Below are 15803 nucleotides of genomic sequence, written 5' to 3' on the forward strand. Positions count from 1 at the left end.
CGTCCAGCCCTTCCTCCTGCGCCCGCCGCCAGAGCCGCCGCGCCTCAGTGCCTGAGGCGGTCCGGGCGCTTTGTGGACGCGCTCGGAGCTTTCTCTGCTCGGCGCCCACCCAGGACTGTCACCGGCTCAGGCGGGAGCGCTCCCGAAAGACCCCCTCGGGAGGTGGTGACGGTGTCGGGGTCCCGGCCCCCAGTTCCCGAGAACTACGCCTTCCCCGCTCCTCGCTCAGCGCGAAAGCTTGTGGGAAGCTCCAGTTTAAGGCAACTGGTTGGTTTGGGTTTGGGGTTTGGTTTTGTTTTTTTAACTCAACAGCTTAACCCCACAGCACTGCCCTTTTGTGAGTGAGACTGTAGACGGCTGATTATAGTTCTTGCTTAGTTTTCCTTCTTCATTGTCATTTCTGGAATACGGCAATCGATTCCTTTCTGCGGGGAGGGGGGCGGTGTGATACATAGAGCGCGCGTGTACGCGCTGTACTTGGACAACTGAGGGGTTAATACTTTCCTTATTCACGAACATATTGGGCACAATTATTAAGTTTTTACCCACTGCAGAAACACCTTTCAAAAGCAAACTGATGCAAATTTTGTGCTACTGTACTCACAACATCTATGAGCCCTGTTTTAATCAGTCAAACAATCTTCATATATTTATATCAGATAGTTATCTTAGTAAAATATAGTCAGGAATGGCAAACCCTTGATTCGAAGTACATTATTGTTACGAATACCCGTAATTTTAAAGATTCAAATGCTGTATAAAGTTTAACTTCCCCTTTATATTTCTACAAAGTTGGAAAACAGGAGTGATTCTAAAAAACAAAAAACAAAAACCGCGAAGCAAAGTAGATGACACTTTTTTGATCAAAAAAGTTTAGAAAGAAAAGTCAAAATGCAAGTTCTTTCTGGGTGAAGGGGAGAGAGAAGCAACAAGAAAGATGTTTTAGTGTTCAGGAGGCATTGTTTGAAACAGACTCAACATGAGACACTTTTTTGGACATAATTTAGGTGCTTGTTTGGAAAAAAAAAGTTTCTAATGAATACAGTCAACATTTAACCTTGCACCAATGCATAAAGAGCACTTGATTTCACAACAACAGGACGCAAATGGAATAATTTAGCATCAGTAAAGATTGAGTAACTACTCAGTTCTCCTTTGAAGGCTTTGAAAGGCATGTGAATTAGCTCTCCACTTCGGTGAGCCTATAGGAGCAGTGAAGGATTTAAAAGTCTCCCTAGAGACTTTAAGAAACAAATACCTATTAATCATGTTCATCTTTTCTTCCCATCTCTCATTTTCTTTCTAATCTCCTTGTTTCTCATCAGTAGTAAAATGTCAGTTGAAAAATGTCCAGATACCTGATTTTCATGAGGGGTATTTTACAGGGCAGAGTTGTGTAAAAGCTTAAACAATATTAACAACACCCAAGCTCATTATGTTTGTTACACGTATATTTTATGACTTTTCGTAACATTGATTGTTAATACTCTAATAGAATTTGAGTTGGTGACTGTAATCATACTCAATTTAGTGTCAAAAAAGAAAACAGTAATGCTTGAGCATAGATTTTTAAATGTTACTTTAAAAGAGGAAAGTAAATACGATTAAAGGAGAGTTTGTGGGCAGAAAAGTTAGGAAATTCACAAGGATTGTTTCCATAATAGCCATCATATTATCCTCCTGTACATAAGTCAGTTCTTTGTCTTATAAGGCATTTGTCCTCTTCTGCCTAAATGTATTTAAGTGTTAGGCCCAAGTGATGGGACCATTTCCAGCTCACATAAAAATTTTAACCATAATGTTTTCTGATACTAGAAAAACTGAATTTCCCCCCTGTAGCTACATTTATTTCGACTTCCTTTGAAGGAGGCACAGGATTAAGTATTTGTTTAAGTGTTAATAGTATATGTGTATCTTTGACAAGTAAGCCATTAAAATACATTGAAGTATAATCATTAAAAGGCATGATTACACAGGTGTAGAATCTTTGTTGCAGCAATAAAATCAATGTATTCTATAGTATTAGAAAAACTATGTGTGAACACATTCTGAAAGTGTGAAAAAATATTTAAAATTTTTGGTTTGATCACTGAAAATAGCATTGGAGCTTTTACTAAAAAAAATTCTGCAGCCTTAAAAAAAAAAATTCTGCAGCCTTAAAGCCAATAGACTAAATTTGCCCTGAAAAAACCTTTTAAAATAACAATTATGTGGAGATGAAAATAACAAAATAGATATTCAAAGATCTTCATGTCAATAATATATACTTTTTTTCCTTTTAAACTGCAAATATTAAGATGGACAATGCTGATAAATTTCTCTTTTTGAGAATCTACAAATTATTCAAAGAATCAGAATCACTTTAAACAATATTTTAGAGTTTTCAAATACATTCTGTCCTTTGAGCTGGTTTGTTGTTATTATTATTATTATTAATTTTGTGGGGGAGGGGGAACCAATTTAATATTGGCCTCTGCACTGTGAGTGCAGTTTAAGTGGGCTGGGGCATTTACAGGATCTGTGTGGTCAACTTTTCCCAAAGGCCTCACTGTTACATTTGTTGGTTGTAAAAAATTTCTGGTATTTATTTTTTAGATTGTGTAAATACTTTTGCTTTTGTATAGAGAAAACTGAAGGAAAGTATCCTTTTAGATTGACAAGTTCCTTGAACATCCATGGGAGGGGAAAAAAAGCCAATACGCTTAAATGCCCATGGGACATCCAGAAGTTTTCAGTGGCATATATAGTATGTCTTCTAGTGGGGTTCTATTTCATCCTGCCCATGGAATACTTGCTCATTTTCCAGAGAGAACGAAGTTAAAAACACTTAAATATTATCTATACACAAGAAATCATCTTCTCTCTGCCCCTTAATACTGATTCTTTGATGGTTAATGATCTTAAAGCCTTGAGATAAATATTAATAAAAATAGAATTTACTCTTTTAAAGATATTTTAACCACAAATGAAGAATTGGGAGGATGCTTAACTGAGTTACATGTGGCATTTGAGAGTATAGGTCAAAATTATTTCAGTGGAGTTTATAAAATCTATACACATTGTTATTAAATATCCTAACTTGGTAAGGCATAGATTGGGACTTGGAATTTGTTCAGTTTTTTGGCATATTTATCACCACAGAGTTCAGTGGTTTCAAACTGAGTCTTGCATCAAATATGTTGTCAGAAGACGGTATTAAGCATTCAGAAAGGACAACAAAGCTTTAATTTCCAAATGAAACATTTAATCCAATCCCTTATATAGGCAAATGCGACCTTCTCCCTGCCTTACATCATGTAGTCTATCTTATATTTGAGGACTTTCAGATAAAACTCAAATTCATTGCAATCGAATTAGTGCCTTAAGATGTGAGAGAAAGTGAAATGCTAGTCACATAAAAGAAACTGAAACTGTAGGAATGAAAATCAGTGATAGAATGTTCTCTAAAACACAGAAAATTCATGCTTGCAGGTTTTCAAAAGTGTTTTGTATTTTTCCCTCAAACCTTTTATTGAGAACATGTAAACTAATTAGTACAACTTCTATTTAAGTAATATTTTCATCATTTAGTATCATTTTTTAAATTTTGTTTTTCAGATAGTTGCATCAGGGAAATATCAAATGTAAAACCTGAAATTGATATAACAATAAACAAAATTAAATATTTCAAATCTAAGTTGTAACAGGTTAAATTATCATACTACTAAGAAACTGAGTTTCTTAAAAAGATAAATCTCAAAGCATTTCCTTTGAAATTAAGAAACTATACTTTTGTTTGCAAATAGGGAATTCTATAGTCAAGATATTGTTAAAAAAGAATACTCTAGAATTTCTAAAATGAGATTTGGGAGCTGTCATCAAGAGTGTCATGCCTTGATTTTGTTAGCTACTTGAGGCAAAATGAGACAATTTTGTAACATTAAAGGAACGTCCATAAGCATCAAATGATAATTTTTAATATCAAATCTTTGTGTCTAACCAGTCTGTAGTTTTGAAAAGATTTTATGTATTTTGGAAAAGTCATGTCAGCTCTTTAGGGCTTCCTTTGGGAAGTTGGATCCTTTATTTTCAAGCCAACCAACTAATGTCACATGGGAATATCTGAGTCGTACAGACTAAAATTGTGAAGTCTTAAGCTGGGAAGAAATAAGAAATTGGTTTTTGTTAAAAGTGAAAATAAACAAATGCAGTTTGGCAAGGGGTGAAGGCAAATTTTAACTGAAAGGAAAGGAAATTAGAAAGAAACAAGGAAAGCCGCCGTACTCCACAGTACATTTAATGAGAAAAGAACAGGTTAAATTATGTGTTAGAACTTCTCTATATAGACAAATAAAAACTAATTACTTACCTTTAAATTCAGAAAGTGATTTAAATGATTACAATGTACTTATCTTTTGTATGAATTATAAAAAACAAGTTTACTCCTTAAGTCACATAATTTATACCTACTTCACCAAGTGAAGTGATACTAAAATTAGGAGCTGGCCAATCATCCAATAAACTCTGTCAAATAGGCAATTTAGATAATAAACACAGTCTCCCCCTGAACAGCAGGTTGATTTCATTTTCTACTTAAATTTATAAAGATCACCACTTTGGTTTCCTACCTCGTTGATCTGGTATTAGGCAGAATGACCCATGGTTTAGCTATAAGAGAATGAAAGCGAAGTGTGGACATGTTGAAACAAGTTTACTTTAATGAACATATCTGATTAATTCTTCCATATGCATACAGACTCTCCTTTAAATTGTTAGTATATTTTTAAAGAGAGAGAAGGATTGAATACTTTTTAAAAGAGGGAAAGAAGGAAGGAAAATGTTTCCCTTCAAGAGAAGAAATATCCCAGAAAGCTTATTTACTGTTTATTTTCTCTGACACAGTCTGTTACAGCAAGATTCTTTTAGCTACACTTAATTCAGCTAAGCCTCAGTCATGCTCAAAATGGACTAAAAGATCATCTGTCATGTCCGGAACTTGACCAGTTTTAAGATGGCTTATGTTTATCTTAAAACAACAGAAAACATTTAACAGATTCCCTTCCTTTTTGGTTCTGGTTTTGGAATCTCTGTTCTAACCTTGTATTTTCTCATACCTCAGAAATTAAAGTTTTGACCAGATCATGAATTCCAGCACCACCACCCCCCCGCAAAAGGAGGGAATAAATGGGCCTACTTAATGGAATATTATTGTCTAAAGCCAATAATTTTTAAAAGTTTGTATTTTGAAAGCATGCTTTTTACATATTAAAACTTGAATTTAATATACAAGTATTCTTATTTTGTTTAAAAGAGTATAATTTTAAAAAGAAAAAAGGAAACAAAAAAATGAAAGGAGTATTTTATAGACTAAACTCAGGTCTCAGTAATCTGCACTTGCTTATAAAATGAAAGATTTGACCATCACTTATCAAATGAATTATTTTGGAACTGAAGTTATGTGTCTAAGAATTCATGATCTGAATTAAATACATTGCAAACACTAAAGAAACTATACAAAATTTGGTTTTAACTCATTTAAAGTACACATTTAAACCAAAATTAACATTTTAAGGGAGATTACTTTGCAAAGAAAGGCTTAGGTAAGAGTGGTTTAATATTTTGAAATATATATTTTTTTAAATAATTCTGATTAAGAATTTAACATTTCAGTTATGATTCTGTTGAATGTTATTTTCAAGAGAATACATATTTTATCTCCCTTGTCAAAAGGAAGCATAGACTCAAAACAATTTTATACAAAATTCACTCTAAAAATACTTTTTAAAAATACCTACCTAGAATTGTGTTCAATTCTCTCACTTATATTTTTGCATACACAAAACTATTCAGAAAATGCTTTATTTACTTTTTATTAGAGTTGACTTATATGAGTTTCAGCTGCACAACAAAGTGATTCAATATTTTTATACATTGCAAAATGATCACCATGATAAGTTTAATTACCATCTGTCACCACACAAAGTTATGATAATATTATTGACTATATTCCCTGTTATACATTACATTCTAGTGATTTGTTTATTTTATAACTGGAAGTTTGTCCCTCTTACTCTCTCTCACCTATTTCATTCATTCCCCCTACAATCCCCTCCCCTATGGTAAGAAAAGACTTTAAATAGTTTATACATAACTGATTTTTACGCCATGCTGAGTGCTCAGAAATTGATTTTATAGGCTGTTGTGAAAACAAGTGCCTATGAAATAGATGAAAATTTTCTATTTTTTCTCCCCAACCTTTTGATTCTTTTATTAAGTTTGAAGCATAACCACATTCTTACTCCTACAAGTGTTATTTTCAAAATTACATTTCTTTGTGTAAGCATTCTAACCTGTATTTTATGGAAAGGAATTGGGGAAGCAAGGTTTATAGAATCATTTTAATGTCATAAAATACCAAGAAAAAAATGACTAGCAACAGAGGTGAAAGAGAGAATTGTATTAATATAGTCAAGTTAGTCTATATAATTAGAAACTTAGACTTGAGTTACTAGTATCTGGGTAATTACTCAACTTTCTTCTTTTTTTGTGCCAAAATAAATAGGCCTGGATCATTTGGAGCAACAGTATTCTAAATCAAAATTAATCGGACACTTGGCAACTTTTATTTGACTTGCAGTACTCTATAAATTGTAGACCAAGAAATGAGAAATTTGGTAAAGACTAATAATGTAGATGGAAGTACACAGGCAAACGAGGCCTGGGAAAACTCTGAATTTTCATATGCTTTTTTTGAAATTTGAAGGTGACAAGATTTTTAATTCAGCCTAACTATCATATATAGGTGAGTGGTCGGCAGAGGGTTAAGAAAATTTTGTTTTTGTTAAAATAGCAATTGAATTAAAATATTTGTGAATTGAAATGAAGAATTGGTTTATAAAACCAATGGTAGCAGTGAAGACGTGTATTCTGTTTTATAAATTTCTGTAGACAATATGCACTCTACAAAGGACTCTTTTTTCAACAGTAATGCTAGAAATACTGGTTTTGCATTTGCCAATTATAATAGGAGGAAAGTAATATTCAAGTATATATGTTGTTGTTTTGAAGGTTGCCTTAAATTATTTTTGTAACAAGGTGGACATTAATAAAAACCTAAAATACAGAGGTTTGTGAGATTTTGTAACCAATGATTAATGTGTTTTGAGAAATCTAAAAAACATTTTCAAACCAATACTTTTTAATGAATTTAAATTTCATTTTGCTTTTACTCTGTTTCTAAAAGTTGCTGTGATCAATATTTGTCTGTTTGTAGAAACTATGACATTCCATGATGACTTAATGTTCAAGTTGAGTCATAATGATAGTCTTTTATATTAAAATCAAGAGTGACTATAGGAAAATAGTCATTTTGTAAGCAAACATCCTGTCAAGTAATGGCCAGGGTAGCCGGGAGCATATATCATAAAGTAACAGACTTAAATCTTTAGCCAAGACTTAAGTATCTGTCCATTGACATAAATGGCATAAAGACAGTTGTGTTTGTCTTAAGCTTTTTCTCTTAGCTTCCCTTTATTTTATTAAATTTTAGAAAATAGTGTAAAGATAAAGACTTGGTTAAATTTGAACAAATTCAACACAATTCCTAATATGGTAAGGGAAAAAAATCTTTACATTGAAATGTTATCAGAGTCTCGAGCATAGTTTTACATTATGCACAAAATTAAAATGATCATTTGATCATTCCAGCTAAATATGATAATAGAAGAGTAAATAATGCTACTATGTGTGTTGGAATAATATCACACCATTCTTTGGAGGAAAATAATTGTTATTTTCTTTACAATATCTGAATAATTACATAAATAATACTTCGGAAATAAAAGCATTTACATGGCAAATTTAAGGATTAGAGTTTATCTCCAATTTTAAGTGGAGCATCAATTTTTCGAATAACACATTTGATTAGGGTAACACAATTTATTGAAAAGGAATGTAAAAAATCCTTTGTGGAGTATTTATCCAGAGATGTATTCTTTTGTTTTGTTTTGTTTTTTTAGTGGGGAGATTTTCATAACTGGGCTTTAAAAGTTTATTTTTACCTTAATTGTAAGGATCACTATAAAGTTATATAAATAAGTTAAAGTGCTTTCTTAAAGTATACTGAGGCTCATGGAATTTAAACCTTTATAGTTGTTACTTCTTTACTTTTTTACTTTGCTGTCCTTAAAAAAGAGTCCTTTGAAAAGACAAGTACCTGGTACATAACAGATAGTCAAGAATATTTATTGAATCAATGAAGTCAGTATGGAGCATGGAGTCAGAGGAAATTGGGCTCAAATCCCTATCCCACCTGCTTCTAGTTCTATGACCTTGGACTTATTTTCTCTAAGTCTCATTTTTCTCAAATGTATAAGGGGAGTAATAATGGCATCTCTTTCATATGGCTCTTGAAAAGCATTCAGAGCCTAAGCATGTGCAAAACATTCAGAGCCCAGCCTTAGCATGTTCTCCATGCATGCAATTACAGCCAAATAATGTAATTCTGTAATTGTGAATTTTGTTTTCACTGGCATAGATTTTTTTTCCATTCAGATTTACAGCTGTTGTGCACATGATGTAATCATTTGAGGACCTCAAGCACAAAAACCCCTACTTAGAAAATGAAATAAAAACCTTCTGGGCTGCATAACACTTCTTTACTTTACAGTGGATCTGACAGAGCTCTTTTAATAGCATAAGTCATAAAATGCTCCCAAAGACCTTGATGACAATAATTATCTTACCCTTCATCTCTTGGCCCCCCTGGAATCTCAGAATCCAGGCCAGTGTCCATTATGGTCAGCTAACCTGTAAACACTTCCATCTTCAGAAGGCCTCGTGGGCCATTCCTTCTCTTCCCACTGGTTCTTACTCTAGCTTTTCGTGAATCACTTCCTCTGGTTAGCACCTCATTAGAAAGTATTCAGAAGCAAAATCGAGATGCCTTCACATTTTCCTCTGGAACATCTCTTGCTTATTTTAATCCTAACTGTAAGGATCACTATAAAGTTACACAAATAGGTTACAAGGCCTTCTTAAAGTATATTGAATCTCATAGGATCTAAATCTTTATGGTTGTCACAACAACTGTTAGGGAGCTGCTTTCTCATCCTCTAGTTAGAATGATCCATGACTTGGGTCCTTTTGGCTCCACTTGGGACATCTTTGCATATTCCATAAAGCTTCTAGAAGATCAAGTAAATTTAAAACAGTAAGGAAAAAGAACCCTTACCTACCACGTGAAGGACACACAATTTGGAATTTGGAGGTTTAAACTCTGCAACTCCAAACAAAGTGTTGAACAATTCAATGAGTTTGTCAAATGCATGCAGTCATGTAACCACACCAAGATGAAGATACAGAGCATTGCCATAATCCCAACAATTTCCCCTCTTCCCCTTTGCAGTCACTATACTCCCTCCTGCCCACCCTATCCCAGGCAGCCATTGATTTACTTTGTCTTACTATAGTTTTATCTTTTCTGGAATGTCTCCCAAATAGAATCATTCAGTTTAAAGTTTTTCTGTCCAGCTTCTCTCACCAAGTATTTTTAGATTCACCTATGTTGATATATGTATCAGTAGTTCTTTCCATCTTGCTGCCAAAGAGTATTCCATTGTATGGATATACCACAAGTTTGTTTATTCATTCCCCAGTTGATGGACATTTAGATTGCTTCCAGTTTTTAGAGATTATGAATAAAGCCTCTGTAAAGATTTGTGTGCCAAGTTTGTGTAAACATATGCTTTTATTTTTCTTGAATAAATATTGAGATGTGGGATTGCTGGGTTATATGATATGAATATGTTTAACTTCACAAGAAGCTACCAAACTGTTTCCCATAGTAGCTGTATCATATTGCATCCTCACCAGCATTGTATGGGAGTCTCATTGCTTCACATCCTCTTCATGTGCAGTATTATCGTTACTTTAGACATTTTAACAGGTGTATAATTGTATGTCACTGTGGTTTTAATTTGCATTCCCCTAATGACTAATGATGTTGAGCAGCTTTTCATGTGCCTGTTTGCCATCCATGTATCTTTATTAGTGAAGTGTGAATTCGAATCTTTTACCCATTTTTATAGGGTTATTTATTTTCTTATTATTGAGTTCTGAGGGTTCTTTTTATATTTTGGATACATATCCTTATCAGATATGTTTTTGCAAATATTTCTCTGGGTAGTTTGTGGATTGTCTTTTCATTTTCTTAAAAGGTCTTTCAATGAGCAGAAGTGTTAATTTTTTATTAAGTCCCATTTTCTTCTTTTATAAATTGTGCTTTTAGTGTGGTATCTAAGAAATCATTCTTTAACCAAGGTCACAAAGACTTTCACCTAGATTTTCTCCTAAAAGTTTTACAGTTTTAGATTTTACAGTTAGGTTTGTGATCCACTTTGTGTCAATTTTTATATATTGTGTGAGACATGGATTAAGTTGGGGTTCTTTTTGCATATAAATATTCAATTATTTTGTCCTATTTTTTGAAAAACTGTACTGTTTTCTCTGAGTTGCCTTTCCACTCTTGTCAAAATTCTATTGACTATATGTATGTGGGTCTATTTCTGAATTTTCTATCATACATCGATCTTTGTGTCTATCCTTTTGCCAATACCAAAACAGTCCTGATTATTGTAGCTTTATGTAAGTCTTAAAATCAGGTAGTATGAGTCTTCCAACTTCTTCTTTTTTTTCAAAATTGTTTTGGCAATTCTATTTTGTTTGCTTTCTCTGCATAAATTTTAATATCTGCTTGTTGATTTCTGCAAAAAAGACTGCTGGAATTTTGGCTGGGATCACATTGAACCTATAGATCAATATAAAGGAGAAATGACAATATTGAGTTTTCCAATCCATGATCATGGTATATCTCTACTTTTATATGTCTTCTTTGATTTCTCTCATCAGTACTTCATAGTTGATCATGCAGATTTTTTAAATATTTTGTTAAATTTATACCTAAATATTTTATGCTTTTTGGTACTATTTTAAATGATAGCTTTTGAAGTTTCATTTGTTAATTATTCATTGTGAATATATAAAGATACAATTGGTTTTGTATATTAACCTAATATCCTATGGCCTTGCTAAATTCACTTATTAGTTCCAGTTAGTTTTTATAGATCCCATTTGGGATTTTTTTCTGAGTAGACAATCATGTCTTCTGTAAACAGAGATAATTTTATTTCTTTCTTCCCATTCTTTATGTCTTTTATTTTTATGCTTTATTTCACTGGCTATCACCTCCAGTGTGACGTTGAATAGGAGTGGTGAAAGTAGACATTCTTACCTTGTTCCTCATCTTCAGGGAAAACCTTTTGTCATTCGCCATTAACTATGATGTTAGTTGTAAATTTTTCATAGATAACCTTTTCTTAGGTTGAGGAACATAGGAATATCCCTTAGAATTCTAGTTTGCTGAGAGTTTTTTTTTTTTTAATCTTGAGTAGATACTGAATTTTTTCAAAGCTTTTCCTGTAGCTATTGAGATGACCAGTCTTTCTCTAGTTTTAGTATGGTAAATTACATTGATTGATTTAAAAATTTTGAAACTAATTTGCATTTGTTGGGTAAAGCTCACTTGATCTTGCTGTATTATCCCTTTTACATATTGCTGGGTACTATTTGCTAAAATTTTGTTGAGAATTTTCTGTGTGTGTTCATGAGACATATTGTTTCCTTTTCTTTTTTTCTAGTATCTTAGTCTCCTGTTGGTATCAGGGTAATGCTGACCTTATTTCTATTTCCTGGAAGAGTTTGTGTAGAATTAGAATTATTTTTTTCCATAAATATTTAGTAAAATTCATCAGAGAAGCAATCTGGTCCTGCAGTTTTCTTTGTTTTAAGGTCTTTAGCTCTAAAGTTATTTTTAAAAGGGATATACTATTATTCAGGTTATCTGCTCTTCCTTGAGAGAATTGCCACTTGTCTTTCATTTTCTTAACATTGTTCTTCAAAGAGCAAAAGATTTTACAAGAGTTATAGAACTTAATACAATAGACAGTAGCAAGCTGTTATAAGTTCTTGAGCAGCACAGAACAGTGAAATAGCAGTGTTGGAGGACGATGAGTAGGATTCAGACAGGATCAAAGGAGGAGACTGGAGTTAAGGAGACTAGTCGATGAGAGTAAAGGGCAGAGGTGGTGGCAGTGAAAATGAGGAGGAAAGGAGCACTTGGAAGTCACCTTCTAGAAAGAATAGACAGAACTTAGTCATGTCTGGAAGGAGGCATAGATGGAGAGGGGCACTCAAAAGTGAACCCAAGATTCTTATCTGAGGAGTTGAGAAGAATCCCAATGGTACTGGCAGACGTGACTCGATAGAAAGGGTAGTCATATTAGGAGTTAAGGTCGTGCTTCATCTTGGGATATATTGAGGGTGAAGTGAGCTGCTGTGGGAACTGACAGCAAATATAGCATGAAAAGATATGACAGTAGAATAGATTACTGGATTAGTGAGGTCAGGGCGCCTCCAAAGGAATGGAGAGTCAGATCAGGTTGCTGTATAAAATGTAGAATACTGAGTTAACTTAGAATTTCTGATGAATAAGGAATGATTTTTTTTGATATATTTGTCCCAAATATTGCATTGGACATACTTATATTAAAAATTATTCATTGTTTATCATATGTTTGAGTTTAATTGGGCATCCTATACTTTTATTGCTAAATCTGACAACCATCCTAGGGCTCTAGGATCTGAGAACTTTGATATCATTGTGGGCACTGGTCCCAAGGGCCTCAAAAAAAAAAAAAGCATCTAGAAAGGATCATAAATTTTTTGGAGAGATCTAAAAATTCCAGTCAGTATAGGTTGAGGACCAGGCTATTGGTGACTTAATCCTATGTCAATATAGCCAAATTGTATGCCTATTTTCAAATTTGGAGCCATAAATACAAAAGTTAACTGCATATGAGTTTTGCTGTCAATAATAAAATCACTTTTAATCATAGAAAATGACATATAATATTAAAATATATTTCAAGAAAATTAAGTGTCATTTCTCTTAAAAATAGTGAATCACCTAGATAATCTTATCAAAAGAGGGTATTTTGAAAAATAGATATACTATAAAACTGGTATTAAAGGCCTTAAAAATAATTTGTTTTACGGGATAAACAATATTATAGATTATATGCTAGGTACTATGAACTCTACCTTAAGATATGCATCCTCAGGACAGCTGTCTCAAGTAAATGCTATTATTCCCTTTTCACAGATGAGGAAACTGAGGCTAAGAGGGTTTTAGTCTCTAACTTGAGTAACATAGTATGGTGGTCCAATACTGTGTCAGTTAGCTAAGCTGGAATTTGTTCCTCCAAGTTCTTTGGCTTGCACTGTCCCTGTCTAACTAAAGCTGGCCACAGGAGAGTCTGTGCCAGGTTTGGAAGGTGGGCTTGAAGCACAGCCCTTATCCTCCCAACAGCCGCCGGTTGGTTCATCTTGTTGGCTTGGGACAGCAGCTCCCTTGGCGCCTGCCCATCTCCGACTGCAGGTGCTCTCAATCCTGGCCAGACCCGCTGCAGTGAGAGACGGAATAAAGCCAGCATGCTGTGCTCCCAAGAGCTGGCATGCTTGCCTTCCACCCATTGGTGTCCAGGTTTCCTAAGATAGCCCGCCCTGCTGCTCTGCAGGCAGCTGACTTCGGGGCCACCCGCAGGGGAGTCAGCCCTCCAGGGAGCCCTTCACAGGCTCGCATTCATGCTCCCAGGTTAGCGACCTTATTTGATCCTCCAACTACCTCCTCCTTCGTTGACCTTGACCATCACGTCTTTTCCCATCATTGTGTAATGTCTAATCCCTATAATGAGCCCCTTATTCCGTATCGCTCCTTGTGTCTGCTTCCCTGATTGAACTATTAACTGGTTAATTAACAGCAAGTAAATTTCTGCGTAGATTCCCAAGCCCAGGTCAGTCTGGCTGCTTCCTCTCATACTGAAGAAACAAAACAAAACAAAAAACCAGTTACGATTTTTATTTGGATGGCACTCATTATGAAGCTTGGCTTATTGTTATGGGTGGTGTGATTGCTTAGTCATTTTCTTGCTGAAATTGGTAGGTTTCACAGCAATTTGAACTCCTTTTGTGTTTCCTAACACATTCCATTTTGAATTACAGCCATTGTGTATATGTCATTTCTAGAACTGAGGGATAATGTTCTTCAAGGACCACACAAAATTTTCTCTTTATTCTTCAACAGCTGCTGCCACAGTATTTTGCAAATCATAAGTACTTAATAAATGCTTATGACTTTTAATAGAGTAGCTAGGTTCCTCAAAAAACTGCAAAATAGTCCCACATCAGAATATAAACTTGCATTGAGGGACACTAGGTATGTTATAGTATGTGGAAGAGATGTTACCACTAAATTGGAACATACAAAGATGAACAGTTTTAAGTAGGAATTGAATACTGCCCAAAGGGTTGAGATGTTCTTGTGAGAAGCTCAGGCTAAGCTTCAGAAGGAAGGGCAGAGTCCTGCTCTCCCTTGAATGTTGTAGGCTCATTGTAGAGATTTTTGTTACATCCTACTGAAAAGATACTGTCCTGTTACAGATAGAGGAGTGCATTCATCAGTTTTCTTAGTCCCTAGAAATGTACTCTGATTTCTTCAGAAAAAGACTTTTTTAAGGATTATAGGGAACTATATTGAATACCTTGTAATAGCCTATAATGAAAAAAGAATATGAAAAGGAATATATACATATAGCTGAATCACTGTGTTGTACATGAGAAATTAACACAGTATTATAAATCAACGATAATTCAATTTTAAAAAGGATAATAGATTGCTCTCAGAATCTCTGGGAAGATCAGAGAATGAAGCTTTTGGGAAGTGGAACCAGCTTTCTGGGGGAAAAAAAATGTTTTCTTAATTTCTATGCTATTTACAAATAATGATTATAGACATGACACATTTTTAAGTTTAATTTATATTACTAACATTTTTCCATCTCTTAAACTCTAGACAATCAACAAAATAGTAAATCAGTCCATGATTTGCAGTGTTTGCCAATTTCTGTGATGTAAATACTCCTGTGATGGCTGATGTCCAAGCTCTCAGTGTGACGTCACTGAACACAGAATTGGGAAGAAGTGTACAATACAGATGCCATAAATGTAAATAACATTAAGTCCATACATAACAGCAAAATACAGTAAAACGATCAGGAAATGATGAGTTTTGAGTTTATTATCTTTGTTTATATATATTTAGTTGTAAGGTTACATGATTTAATATTTAGTATTACATTTAATGACTGGCTCACAAAATTCCTGAAAATGTAGCAATCGCCTTTTACAAGCTGGCTGTAGCACACCACTGCTTGGTGGCCACCCAGCCAGGAAACAGCACCCCAGATCACCCACAGCACTCACACAGAAGAGCTGATGGCACACAAGATAGCTGGGCACAGACGCTGTCACTAGTTGGGCACAGGAAGCTACTGGTAGAATTAGTGCCCTTTGTTGGTTCAGGAAACAGCCACAGCTGGCATCTGTCACCACAGCACAGTGATCCTTATGTTTTTGTGTTGCTGGTTCCTAAGACTTTGAACTTGATAGATACAACTGATTGACAGCTCTCACTTAGGTTCAAGGAATCTAAAAAAAAAAAAAAGAATTATTTCATATTGTAAGCTTAATAGGTGGCGGGTTCTGCCTCGTAAAGTGATGGGTTCTACAAATACAGAGGAGTTCAGATACTGGGTGGCAAAAAAGAGTAGTAAGTGTCTGCATAGTTCTATATTTCACCCTTTTGGCTGCCTAATATCAGCATACAATCTTCTTCCCATACTTAAACTTCCAAAAATGGAAGGAAGAAA

The 15803-nt window shown here is 34.3% G+C and overlaps 1 long non-coding RNA gene across 1 annotated transcript; it reads left to right on the forward strand.

The window, feature by feature from the left end:
* The first annotated feature begins 88 nt into the window (after nucleotides 1–88).
* LOC140691381 (uncharacterized) lies at nucleotides 89–15157 on the forward strand. Its single transcript, XR_012067014.1, has 3 exons — nucleotides 89–267; nucleotides 6542–6781; nucleotides 14948–15157. It is a non-coding gene; the product is annotated as an uncharacterized lncRNA (long non-coding RNA).
* The last annotated feature ends 646 nt before the right edge of the window (nucleotides 15158–15803 follow it).

The sequence above is a fragment of the Vicugna pacos genome, chromosome 35 (assembly GCF_048564905.1).
Source record: "Vicugna pacos chromosome 35, VicPac4, whole genome shotgun sequence".
Lineage (NCBI taxonomy): Eukaryota > Metazoa > Chordata > Mammalia > Artiodactyla > Camelidae > Vicugna > Vicugna pacos.